Source organism: Sciurus vulgaris (assembly GCF_902686455.1).
Source record: "Sciurus vulgaris genome assembly, chromosome: 2".
NCBI lineage: Eukaryota > Metazoa > Chordata > Mammalia > Rodentia > Sciuridae > Sciurus > Sciurus vulgaris.
The window spans coordinates 16,444,202-16,456,757 of record NC_136462.1 but is presented as its reverse complement, the minus strand read 5'-3'; positions in this window follow the sequence as shown (position 1 = coordinate 16,456,757).

The window sequence follows — 12,556 nt, the reverse complement described above, 5'->3', positions numbered from 1 at the left end:
TGAATTATAAAACCAATCGATTCCCTAAGAGATAAAAGGGGTTGAGGTGAGGGCATTTGAGGCTCACAATAACAAAGTTAGTTTTCCTGTAGGGATTTCAATAATAACGGTGCTTTGCAGCTATCAGAGAATTTCATTGTAAGACAAAATATCGAATTACTTGCTCAAGAAAAAAAAATATCTCACTTGCCTCACAAACCGTATACCTGTGAGTCTTCCAAGCCCCATTTGTCTTTGGACTTGAGCTCCTAATTTTGCTGATGTCACAATTCCGAACACAAAGTCAACAAAAGGGCACAAGCATGAAAGAGTGGGCAAAGGAAGCATCGCTCACACCTCTGCCTTTTCAGGGGAACAAAGCCCGGTGACAAGCCTGTGTGACCAATGGCAATTGGAGTAAGGCAAATTATGTTTGTTAATTCATTGACTTTACAGCCGATATCCAATCAACTTAAGAAAACGCTCTCTTAGAAGACCTCTATTTAGGAATGCATTATCTTCCTTCAGGACAGAAGGACACCAAGCACAAGGATGACATTGTATTAAATTTCATCACCCCAAGCTTGCTGAATTGATAATAAATGTCTTGCACTATCTGGACAATGAGTTTTAGTCTTGACTTTGACTCAGCTTGTTTATATGCCTAGACCTTTTTAGCATGAGTTGGATACAGTTCCATTCCTCACCTCAAACTTTGATGGCCCAACGACAATAGTTTATTGTCATGAACTGAGTGATTTTAATACACAATTAGCCCTTTTATGATAAGGTACTAATGTGTACTGAGAAACATGCTAAGACCTTTACATGAATTATCCCAGCTACTCCTTCCAGCAACTCTATGTCATAGTGTTATTGCTGGCCTATTATATACATGAGCAAATCGAGACCTAGCCAGATCATTATTTGTGACATGAACAAATTAATGGGAAATGGCATAAAATAACCTGCCAAAATAAAACTTCTCACTTTGAGTAGACGCCCTCTAATCTTTAATTGGCTTATAGTGTTCCTCTCCAAAGAGAAAGTCAATCCATTTACATGCACATTCGTAAGTTTTGTGGTTAGTTTATCTTGCAGGATTCATCTGTTTTATATCAGAACTTTAACGGATGCTTTGTTTTAAATGACCAGAGCTTTTTTCTAAGGAGAAAACTGAGGCCCTTGCCGTATATTTGTTCAGTGTAGTATGAGACCAGAGATGTTTTCTAAAGGAAACCTTGACCCATAGCCAGGGGCACTTAACTATAGTGAGCTTTGAGCAGTGAAATGGCTTCATTTTAACCAAAGGATGTCAACTCTCTGCAAGAGTTGACTATTAGAGAGTATGTTCCACAGTAAATCCATATCTTAATGCATGTCCGTCTCCACTAATAATCAAGGTATCCCCTTAAACTCCCCGCTACTCATTTCTTATCAAAAGCTTAGTTTATAGAAATTAGAGACATGAAAAAGGTTTTGAAGGAGTGTTATGCATATAGTTTTCTTGATCGCATATAAAGTGTCTTAAATGAACGTGGGAAAGAATCATTACACACACACACACACACACACACACACACGCACACATATAATCAAGGTGAATTCAAGCAAAACATTTAACTTCTTTGCATCTTAGTTTCCCCTTTGGTACCCTGCAGCAGTTGGGCTGAGTGACCTTGATGTGTTTTCCAATGCTAATGTTTCAAGAGGTAGTCTTAACTCTAACCATATGTGTGCTGATGAGAAAATCACATCACAAATCAGTATAAGTAGTGGAAGAGCCAAATGTTATTTCTATGTGGTCTGGGAATGCATTAGAGTTTGATCACAAACTCTGAATCAGTGATGAACATATGACGGTTGCCATTATTCCTTTCCCTAACACAACCAATTCCCATTTGGATATTGAAGTGATTCCAAGGAAGCTGTGTCCACCACAGATAAGTTGAGACACTCTTTTTAAATTTTTTTATTGTTCTATTTAGTTATACATGACAGCAGAATGCATTTTGCTTCATTGTACACAAATGGGGTACAACTTTTCATTTCTATGGTTGTACATAATGTAGTCACACCATTTATGTAACCATACAAGTACATAGGGTAATGATGTCTGTCTCATTCCACTATCTTTCCTTCTTCTTTCCTTCTCCTATCTCCTCCCCTCCCCTCATTTCCCTCTACAAAATCCAGAGTTCCTCCATTCTTCTCTTACCACCCCTCCCCATTATGTATCAGCATCCACTTATCAGAGAAAACATTCAGCCTTTGGTTTTGGGGATTGGCTTATCTCACTTAACATGATATTCTCCAACTCCATCCATTTACCTGCAAATGCCATAATTTTATTCTTCTTTATGGCTGAATAATATTCCATTGTGTGTATACACCACAGTTTCTTTATCCATTCACCTATTGAAGGGCATCTAGGTTGGTTCCACAATCCAGCTATTGTGAATTAAGCTGCTATGAACACTGATGTGGCTGAGTCGCTGTAGTATGCTGATTTTAAGTCCTTTGGGTATAAACCGAGGAGTGGGATAGCTGGGTGGAGTGGTGGGTCCATTCCAAGCTTTCTGAGGAATCTCCACACTGCTTTCCAGAGTGGCTGTACCAATTTGCAACTCCACCAGCAATATATGAGTGTGCCGTTTCCCCCACATCCTCTCCAACACCTATTGTTGCTTGTATTCTTGATAATTAACATTCTAATTGGAGTGAGATGAAAACTTGGGAAAGTTTTGATTTACATTTCTCCAATTACTAGAGATGTTGAACTTTTTTTTTTTTCAATCTGTTGATTGATTGTATATCTTCTTCTGTGAAGTGTCTGCTCAGTTCCTTAGCCCATTTGTTGATTGAATTGAGACACTCTTGCCATAGTCCTTGTAAGAGATGATGATGGCTTGGACCAGTGTGACATCAATGGAAATGGACTTAAGAAGTACTTTTGATGGTAGAAAATGGGAGATGAGGGAGAAATAAATCAAGGACTTCTAAGTGTCTGGCCTCAACCACCTGGTGGATGATGGAACTATTAACTGAGACTGAAGACAAGGGGAGAAACAGGCTGTGGGTGGGTGTAGAATTAAGGGTTCGGTTTTCAATGGGTTAGGCTAGAGCTTCAAGTGGAAATATCAAGAAGGTTGCATATGTAAGTCTGGAGTCTAGAGGACAGGTATGGGCTGAATAGACGAAAAGTGTGGGAAACTCCAGTGTGAAGGTTGGAATTAAAGCTTTGGGATCAGATAAAGTCACTGAAGGAGAGAGCAAAAAGAGTAAACAACGTGGCTTTCCCCCATTTCCTAGCCCTATTAGATTTTCAGTCCATCTCTTTTCTTGTCCAGTTTTCTCTACAGTTACCCTTAATCAATCGATTAATCAATAAACTGAAATATTTTAATGAATATTTTTAAATCTGAGATTTCATCTGCATCCCTTTGGGCTTTAGTGCTCTCTTTTCCAACACTGGGACTTAATGTGGATTAAGTCGAGTGCTATCTCAAACTCAGTGCCTCTCTGAAGAACCATTCTTTGATGACCTCTCCTGTCCTTCAGCAGGGCAATCAATACTGTGGCCCACACAATCACAGTTCAAAATTGTTCATATGCTTCCGTTCCGACTCCCAAGCCTCCAGTTAACTAATACTAATCGAAGGGAGTGAATATAACCTGCTCATCTTTGAACCTACCACAGCACCTGCACAGGGCCAAGTGAGCACAGGTATACTAACTGAATGGGTGACCTTGTTTAAGCTTTGTTTAAGTTTAAGTTTGGTAGTTTTGAAGATTGGCTAAGTGATGTATGCACCAACATTTTGACCTCCCAAGGGGAAGTGTATTGACCCATGATATAAAACCCCAGGAAGAGCAGGAAAAAGATTGGCCTTTTGGGACAGTTACAGCTAGCAATTCAGTTCCCCAAGGGTCTCCTCTCCCTCCAAGTTCCCCTTCTTACTGGGTGTTAGCCTGGAATACTATTGCTCTTCCATTTATACCCTTCATAACATCTAAAACTACCACAAACCGTCTTGTGTATTTGTCACCAACTTCCATACTTCCCACCCACCGTCATCCAGGAAATCAGAAAGAGGAATTGCCTGTGCCCCATTTACTGCGACTTCCCCAGCACCCAGAACTGGGCCTCTAACAGGAGGACTTGCAAATATTTTATGAATGGATGACTCAATCCATCAGTCAATGAGCGAATGGATGGCTTCTTCATGCAATAGGCAAGGACTCTGTCCCAGTTTGGTGATCTCTGAGTCAATCACTTTGTCCAGGATTTGAGATACTAAGACTGGTTCATCTTGAGTTTTGCCCTCGTACCTGAGTTGGAGGAGGCCTGACACCAAAAGTAGAACAGAAAAGTCTACAGGGGAAGAGGAGACCCTGGGTCAATACTCAGAGTAAAAAGGGACTAACAAGTAGTCTCTCAGTCCCTACTGAATGTAAGGTACCCTCTAGGTCCTGACCTCTGCTTGGAAATATGTGGACAGGTGCCCTACAGCTTCCTAGCTTCTCAATTATAGTGATTTGGACATACTTTAAAGACACATTTTCTGAGCACTACATTTTAACCTCGGGTACAGTGACAATCTTCTCCAAGCCAAAATTCAAAATACATGGCCTGATAAATATGAGAACAGGATTCAACATTTAAGTTAGAGCCATTCCAAAAATTTCAAGATGGATGTTGGTTATTCTGAAGGTGTCCACTCCAGATTAGCTGGGAAGCCATTCACCATCTGAGCCTTGACTGCATGAATGGCATTTACATGGGTAAGGGTTGTCCTTAGCTCACACCTACCATTCTCAGTCTTTCTCGCCTCTGGTATCCAGCAATGAGTCCAATTTCCCTTAACTGCTTGGAAAAGTGGTAAATTATAGGGAACAAGTGTCCCTTCCTGCAGCAAGAGAGACACCTGCCTAATGAATCAGTAGCTACGCAGATGGTGGGAGAGAGAAGCCAAGCAGGAAGGATCTGGAGTCGGCTTGCTCTGATGGGCGATCAGTGCCAGTGCATCTTTCCCCTTTTCTAATCCTGCTGGGCTGGATCGTGTGGCTTTCCACACAAATGTAGGTCATTTAAAATGCTGTCAGCGAGCTGCTATATTTTATTGCCAAGACAGTGGAAAACCTGCAGTGACTAGGAAACATTATTTCCAAGCTGGTGCTTCTCACTTAAAACAGAGAATTCCAATTTTAAAAGCTGCCTTCTACCATTCTACACCCAGGGCCATGATTACCCTTCAATGTTGCCCAAATAGCCACCACGTTTGTATGCATGTGTATTGGGGGTGAAGGTGGGGGAGACGATGTGGGGGCCCTGTTTTTAAAGGTAGGCTTCGTACAATTTGCTTTTGGATGTGTTTAAAAACATTATACTTGCTTATGTATAGAATCAAACTATCCTTCATGCAAAGACTGGAAGAAACATTTGGTCTTTAGTTTAGTTCAGAAAGAAAAATATCTATTCTACTGATTGGATTTACCATTTTGCAAAAGTACCTCTGTTTAATTCATGAAATTTAATCACGATCATGCTGGGATTTATTATTTCTTATTAATATCTCCTTTGAAGAAGAAGAAAAAGATCCAGGGTTGAGAGGAAAGAGATTCTTTCCAAGGTACTATAAGGTTTAATTTGGACTTCATTAATTCTCCTTTGTTCACTAATACAGGATCTATGACATTTAGGACAGAGTGGGCTGGTATTTATCTTGGCTGAATCTATGAAAAAGTGATTTTTCTCTGCAGGCAAATGATATAAATAAGGTCTAATGGGAAGAGTCTCTATGCATGATAGAGTAAATATTCATTAGACACATTATTTTACATACCAGCACTATGCTAATTCCAATTTCTAGAATATCTGCAATAAAGAAAGGGATGGAGGCCACCACTTGATGGTACTTTTCCACTTTGCTTCCTCTTACTGTTATGTATTTATTTGTACTCCAGCCATTTCCAATAACAATTTAATCCAGCCCCCAACAAAGGTGAAGGTAAAACGGAGTGTTTTTCTAATTACCATATCACACAAAACATTGAAAAAAGATTGTCACTAAATTTGGGAGATATTTTGAGTACAGTCTGTCTAAAAATAGACAATAAATGTGAAGTTCATTTTGAAGAGTTCTGGGAAGTTCTGCAAAAAGCTGGTGTAGTGATTTTACTAGAAGTCCCCAAATAACAGTGACTTTAACAGTGTAAATATTTATTTCTGACTCACTGAAGGGACATCTTTAGCTAGGCAGGTCAGAACTGATAGAGTACTCTCCAGGTGTTAGGAACCCAGGGATTCATTTTTAAAATTTTTTGTGTAGTTGTAGATGAACAGCATGCCTTTATTTTATTTTATTTTATTTTATTTTATGTGTGCTAAGGATGGAACCCAGTACCTCACACATGCTAGGCAAGTGCTCTACCACTGAGCTACAGCCCCAGCCCCAGACTCATCTTTCTGTTCTGCCATCCTGGTGCACTTGGCTCCCATCTTTTTGACACCTCATGGCCCAAGATGGCCACCATGTGCCAGCATACTACCCAGTCACATGTAGGGTGAAGAGGGGGATAGACAAAAGAGTCCTCCTCCAATGAATGGGTCAGTACACTTGAGCAACCTTCCTAGAAATCACACACAAAACTTACACTTGCAGCTCATTGACCAAAACTTGTTCACGTGATCACACTTTTCTACAAGGGAGTTCTTGTTAATAAGAGAAAAGGAGAAAATGGATTTGGGATGGAACCCACCAGCCCCTGCCACAAATAGGCAGCCACTCTCCAGCACAACTGAAATTGAAGTATCACCAGAGGGTGTGAAACAGAAAATTAGGAGCAAAGAAAGTAAAAGAACTTATGCAGTTACTAGGCATAAGTTTGACAATGAGCTTCTTGAGAGGACAAAAGGGAAAGAATTGTTTTTACTAAAGAAACAAATACATCAATTCCTCAGGAGAGGCACAGCTGATTCCAGAATAAAATTCCATAACCTTTCTCACACTGGCACCACATACAACATAATAACCACATGTTCTGAATGTTTTTTAATTACTCTCATTGTTAAATATTCTCTCCCTTTGCTCTCCTCATCCATGCATATCCAATTTCCGTCTTAGAATACACAGTCACCAAGGGTATTAGAAACAGTGGAAGGCATAATTAAATGTTCTTAATAAGTTTCTGCATGGAGCGTGAAGAGTGGTTCTTGGGAATCAGTAGAAGGAATGAAGCAGAAATGTGGCAGTGGTGTCATCCATGTCGGACCTTTGTGCTGTGGGCCTGGGGGCCTTGTTGATGTCAGGCATGATTAAGTTCTGGAAGACTAACTCAGCCTCACCAAAATGTTCTTGAGATGGAGACAAGCACCCCCCATGAGAGAACTTAGGGCCCTTGCTGGCAGGATCTGTGCCTCCTCTCCCTCCGCCTATGACCTCTGGGAAACCAAGTCCTCATCAGACGACACATTTTGGTATCATCATGAAGAATCACTATCCTGGGGTCAAAATCCCTCCAATTAGTTCATTTTGCTCTGTAGGCAGATCTTTGTGGCAATCCAAAATTTGTCACGAAGACAAGGAAGTAGAGGAAGTGGTACCCTAAACATTTAGTGGCATCAACTGAGACCACCCATTACCACATGGATGGGATAGTTTTGTCTAGAGATCAGAAACTGCAGACATCTTTTGACTGAGATTTCTCCCCCATAAACAGTGCCTGAATGTACATGGCCAACATTTTCCTGTTTGCTTTTATTTTTCTAGGTCCTGTGGCTGCTTAAATCTGTTTTGAGTCACAGCATTCTTTTGATGATGTTACTACAGTCAATCAGTATATCTTATGCCCTGCTTTTACCTAAGTACCTAAGTTTTCTTTCATGTGACCTTTCATTTCTTTTCTCTCTTCATCAAGTGTTCCTCCCTCTGATTAACTTCAAGAGGGCAATCCAGGTTTTTATGGAAGCATCATATGGAATTTTATAAGCACAGGTCTTCAAATGACCTTCCATAAATGCCAGGAACATAGAAATAGAGTCTGGAGGCCACGATTTTTTGAGGGCTCACCATGTCAACCGCGGAACTGGGCAGTTTTACTTATAGTTTCTCATTATATCTGTGCAATAAATCTTGTGGAAAACATTATTATTCCCATCTTACAATTAAGAAAACTGAAACCTACAAAGTATATTCATTTCCTGGGGCTGGCATAACAAAATTACTATAAACTTTGTGGCTTTAAGCAACAGGAATGTGTTCTCTCACAGATGCGGAGGCCAGAAGTTCAAAATCAAGACTGTTGGTAAGGCTGTACTTTGTCCAAAGACTCAACAGATCCCTCGTTCCTGGCCTCTTCCTCTTTCTGGTAGAGCTACCTCATTCCAACTCCTGCCCCATCATTTCCTCCATCACCTTCTCTTCTGTTTGTCCTCTCCCCTTTTGTTTTAAGAACATGTCGTTGGGTTAGGGTATATTCAGGTAATCCCAGATGATCTTGCCTTAAGAGACTTAATTCCATTCAAAGACCCACTTTTCATATGAAGTCACATTTACAGGTTTTGATTTAGGATTTAGGGGAGCATCCTAGGTCCACTACAGAAAGATTGGATTTTAAGAGTGATTTTAGGGTGACACAGAATGGATGTGGATGGGCATGTGAAGGGTAGCACCCACCTTTTAGAGAATAAGACTAGAGACTGTTATCCTTAAAAGTAGGACATAGCTTCACATGAATCCAACTGCCAAGTGCCTCCACCTACAAACTTTTATCATTCTTCCACTGATAAGATAAAGGAGAGGGCAATACATTTTTATTCTAATTTCCCACAGCCCTCTAGTGCCGAGATAGATTCCTTACCCATACTGTCTCCTCTTTGGAGGGACTATACAGGAACCAACATTGAGAATTACATCATAGGTGAATTTAAAAAAGGTAGATTTAAAAAACTGCTCTCTGAATAATAGGGTTAAGACTAGAATCTGGTTCTACTTCATTAGCTTCATAGTTCTTTGACCTCTGTAATGCTGTATCACGCAGTGAACAGTCATATCCCAGTTAGGTGGGTCAGTGACAGTGTTGTCCAACAGGTGTGGCAGCTTTTGCAGAGCATCAACTGTAGGTATCCCTCCTAACGCATCCACCACGCATCAAGCTCTACACTATGTCTTGGAGATACAGGTACAATTCTGTTATGCTCTCTGCTGCCAATGCAAAGGAGAAGAAAAGCTGGTGATCAATTAAATGCATGGTAAGATCAAGTTTTGCCATGACAAACTTCAATGTAGAAGTGGGAATGATTCATCTCCAGCAGAGGCAGAACTCAGGGATGTTTTCGCAAGGACTCCTGGGTTCTCCATCGAGATCATACAACCAATAGTCAAAGCATATGGAAGGGGAGCCCAGGTCAGCCTGACTCCAAAACATTCCCAATGTTGTCTCTATTCCAAAAAGCATTCAAGTAAGAGCAAGATTAATGAGGCAGAAGTATGTACCCTAGATGATCCATCCTGGTCCACACTGGAATGCTTTGAGGGGTGGATGGCACATGTGTCTGAGTCTTCCTTTCTGAATATCACCTGACTCATCTGGTTGCTGCTGCTGAAAACAAAATGGTGGAACGGTTGAGATGCCTCCACACATGAGCTTAGCACCTTAGCACCCTGCTGCTTCCCTCGGGCCTGTGTGGCTGCCAGGAACTGCAGCTCTCTGCCAATGCCCGGCATCTGTAGAGAAGATGGGGTGGTATATTGCTAACCTGGGAAAAGATCGAATTTCAAAGCACAGTTTTACTGAATGTGTGCACCACTGTAAGGCTGAAAAATCTTAAGTCAAATCACCATAATGTGGGGACCACTCTGGTCACCTTTGTAATAAATACTAAATCCAAGACTCAGTGACAAGACTGTTCGGGGGAGCGCTATTCATGACAGAAAAACATAACAGGAAACCTCCAACCTCAGGGCTGAATCAGGCCAGGGAAGACAAAGGTTTTTTTAATCCATGAAGTGAACGGAACTCCTTTAAAACATGACGACAGAGGGGCAATCGCATGGGTGGCCAGTGGGCTCTACGGGAGAAAGCAAGTTCACTCACTACTTCTGTTGACATAGGCCGAGGGCTGTGTTCAGCAAAAGTCTATTGGAATTGTCTTCAAAGTCATTTATGGCAGCTCCACTCATTAATTTGATCTCATCGTATAGCTCAATATTGTGCAAACTGATGCAAGATGAATGAAGAGAGTGTTTCTATGAACTCCTTGTTAAATTCCTGGGAAGGACTTCACAAGTGGAAAGGTGCTACAGAATCGCCGTGGAATGAGATGTACAGGAAAACTTATGAGGTTTTGCACCAGGATTGCTTGGCTGGATCATTAAGTTCTCACGCCACATTAAAGACACAGAACCTGCAGACAAAGATGATGCCATCCTGGGTCATCTTTGGAAAGACGAAGTGTTGGCACTACAACTGGCACAATCTTAAAAATAAATGCCCTGCTCTGTGTAAACATAGGTGAGTGAATACACATGTATTTGTATCTGTTTGAACTCAAATGCACAAGGTACATGTGTTAGATTTTCTAGGGCTCTACATTCTCATGGGTATGTGCATCCACAGAAAGTACTATTCTCCAGCTCTTCAAAAGGAAAATGTAGAAGAATATTTTTGACATTGAAAAGGTTTTCATGATATATTGTTCACCAGGAAAAAAATCATGCTAAAGTGTGCACAGTGCAATCCCACTCATGCAAAAAATACATGTGCCACCATAGAAACATTTTTAAAAGTATCTGACTAGTGGAAATATAAGCCACATTTATTTCCTTCTTTGTGTTTTTCATATTATATGTCTACAAAAACGTTACATCAAATGTGCATATTTGCTTAGAAGAACATACATCTGCACCCAGAGACTCAAGAAGATGTGCGTGCCTGTGTCAGAATTCCTCTTGTAATCACTGCTATGGTTTGAATACTTGGGCCCCAGAATTTGGGTGTTGGAAACTGAATCCCCAAAGTCATATGTTAATGATATTTGGAGGTAGGGCCTTTGGTCCTTTGGCAGGTAATTCGAATTAGATAAGGTCATAAGGGAGGAGCCACCACGATGGCTTTAGTGACTTTATAAGAAGAGGAAGAGAGACCTGAACTAGCATACTCGCGTCTTACCACCTGATACCCTACACTATGTTGTGTTTGGCCCTCACCAAATGCCAGGCAGATGTCGGCATCATTCTCTTGAACTTCCAAGCCTGCAGAACTGTGGACCAAATAAAATTCTATTCTATTAAATAACCTAGTCTCAGGTATTTTGTTATAGCAACAGAAAAAAGACTAAGGCAATAAGGACACAAGTTATATTGGTCCACTCAACTCCAGTATGACCTCATTTTAACTAATAATATTTGCATCAATTCTGTTTCCAAATAAAGTCATATTTTGAGATCCCGGGGACTAGGGGTTAGGATTTCAATACATGAACCTTTGGGAAGTGTGGCAGAACTCATAACAGCCAAGGACTCTCCTCTTGACAAACACACAGTGGGGGCCTCGCCGGACTCAGCCCACTGTGCCTGCGACACAGCCACCTCTGCCTCTGTCTGTAGGGCCAGTCTGCTTGTTCGGCTTTATTCAGAAAGTCTTCCTTAATGCCTCCCAGGTACTGTGTTTCATGGAGCAAAACAGAGTGAGGGGTTGCCCAGAAGTTGTCCTCCTGGATGCCACGTCCCTTTTCTCCCAAGGAAGGTGAGCCTTTTAGTGGCTCAAAGAGTTTCCAAGGGAAGCACCCCACACTCATAAACACAGGGGGCTCACCTTCCAGCCCCGACTCAGGAAGGCAGTTCCTCATGTTTTTCTGGCTCTTTGGGCCTGAGTCCCACTTCCTTATTCCAAGATTGGCCCCAGTTGCCTCCGATCTCCTGGGGGGCCTGTTGTGCCTCTCCCCACCCTCCTCCTCAACACACAGTTGATCAGTCTGTTTGCTTCTCAATACAGATGGGGCTCAGATGTCAGTTCTGTTACAGCTCATTCTCTTGTCTCTACATGGCCAACACCTCTGGGGGGCCTGGAGGATGATCATAGTGACACATGATCTGAGCTTGAAGCGACCCCAGCAGCAGGTGCTTGTTCCTCCTTCTAAGGACACCATGCCCTGTAAGCTGCCATTGGGAGCCTGGTCCCTTCCTGGGACAGAGCTTTGTGTCTCTGCGCTCAGGTTGGCAGGAGGCAAATGCAGGAGAGGTGTGGTCTGGGGAGGCCCTGTTTGTGCAGCTGCCCAGTTTTAACAAACCCCATTCTACCAAGTAAGCTTCCACTCAGCAAAAAGCAAAATCTATCATGAGAACTGATCCAGGGAGATCAGTGCTGCCATTTAGGTGGTTGTCCTCAGAATTCCTTCCATGCATTGGTGACTCTCAGTCCCCTAAACGGGCCCACTGTGTGGAGGATGTGTCTTGAGAAGAGAGGAGGATGTACTGCCAATGGGCCTGGCACCAAGGGCCAAGTGCAAGCAGCATCAGCGAAGCCCTCTGGTCCCCTCCAGTTCCTGAGTGCCTGCACAAGAGCTGCAATCAGA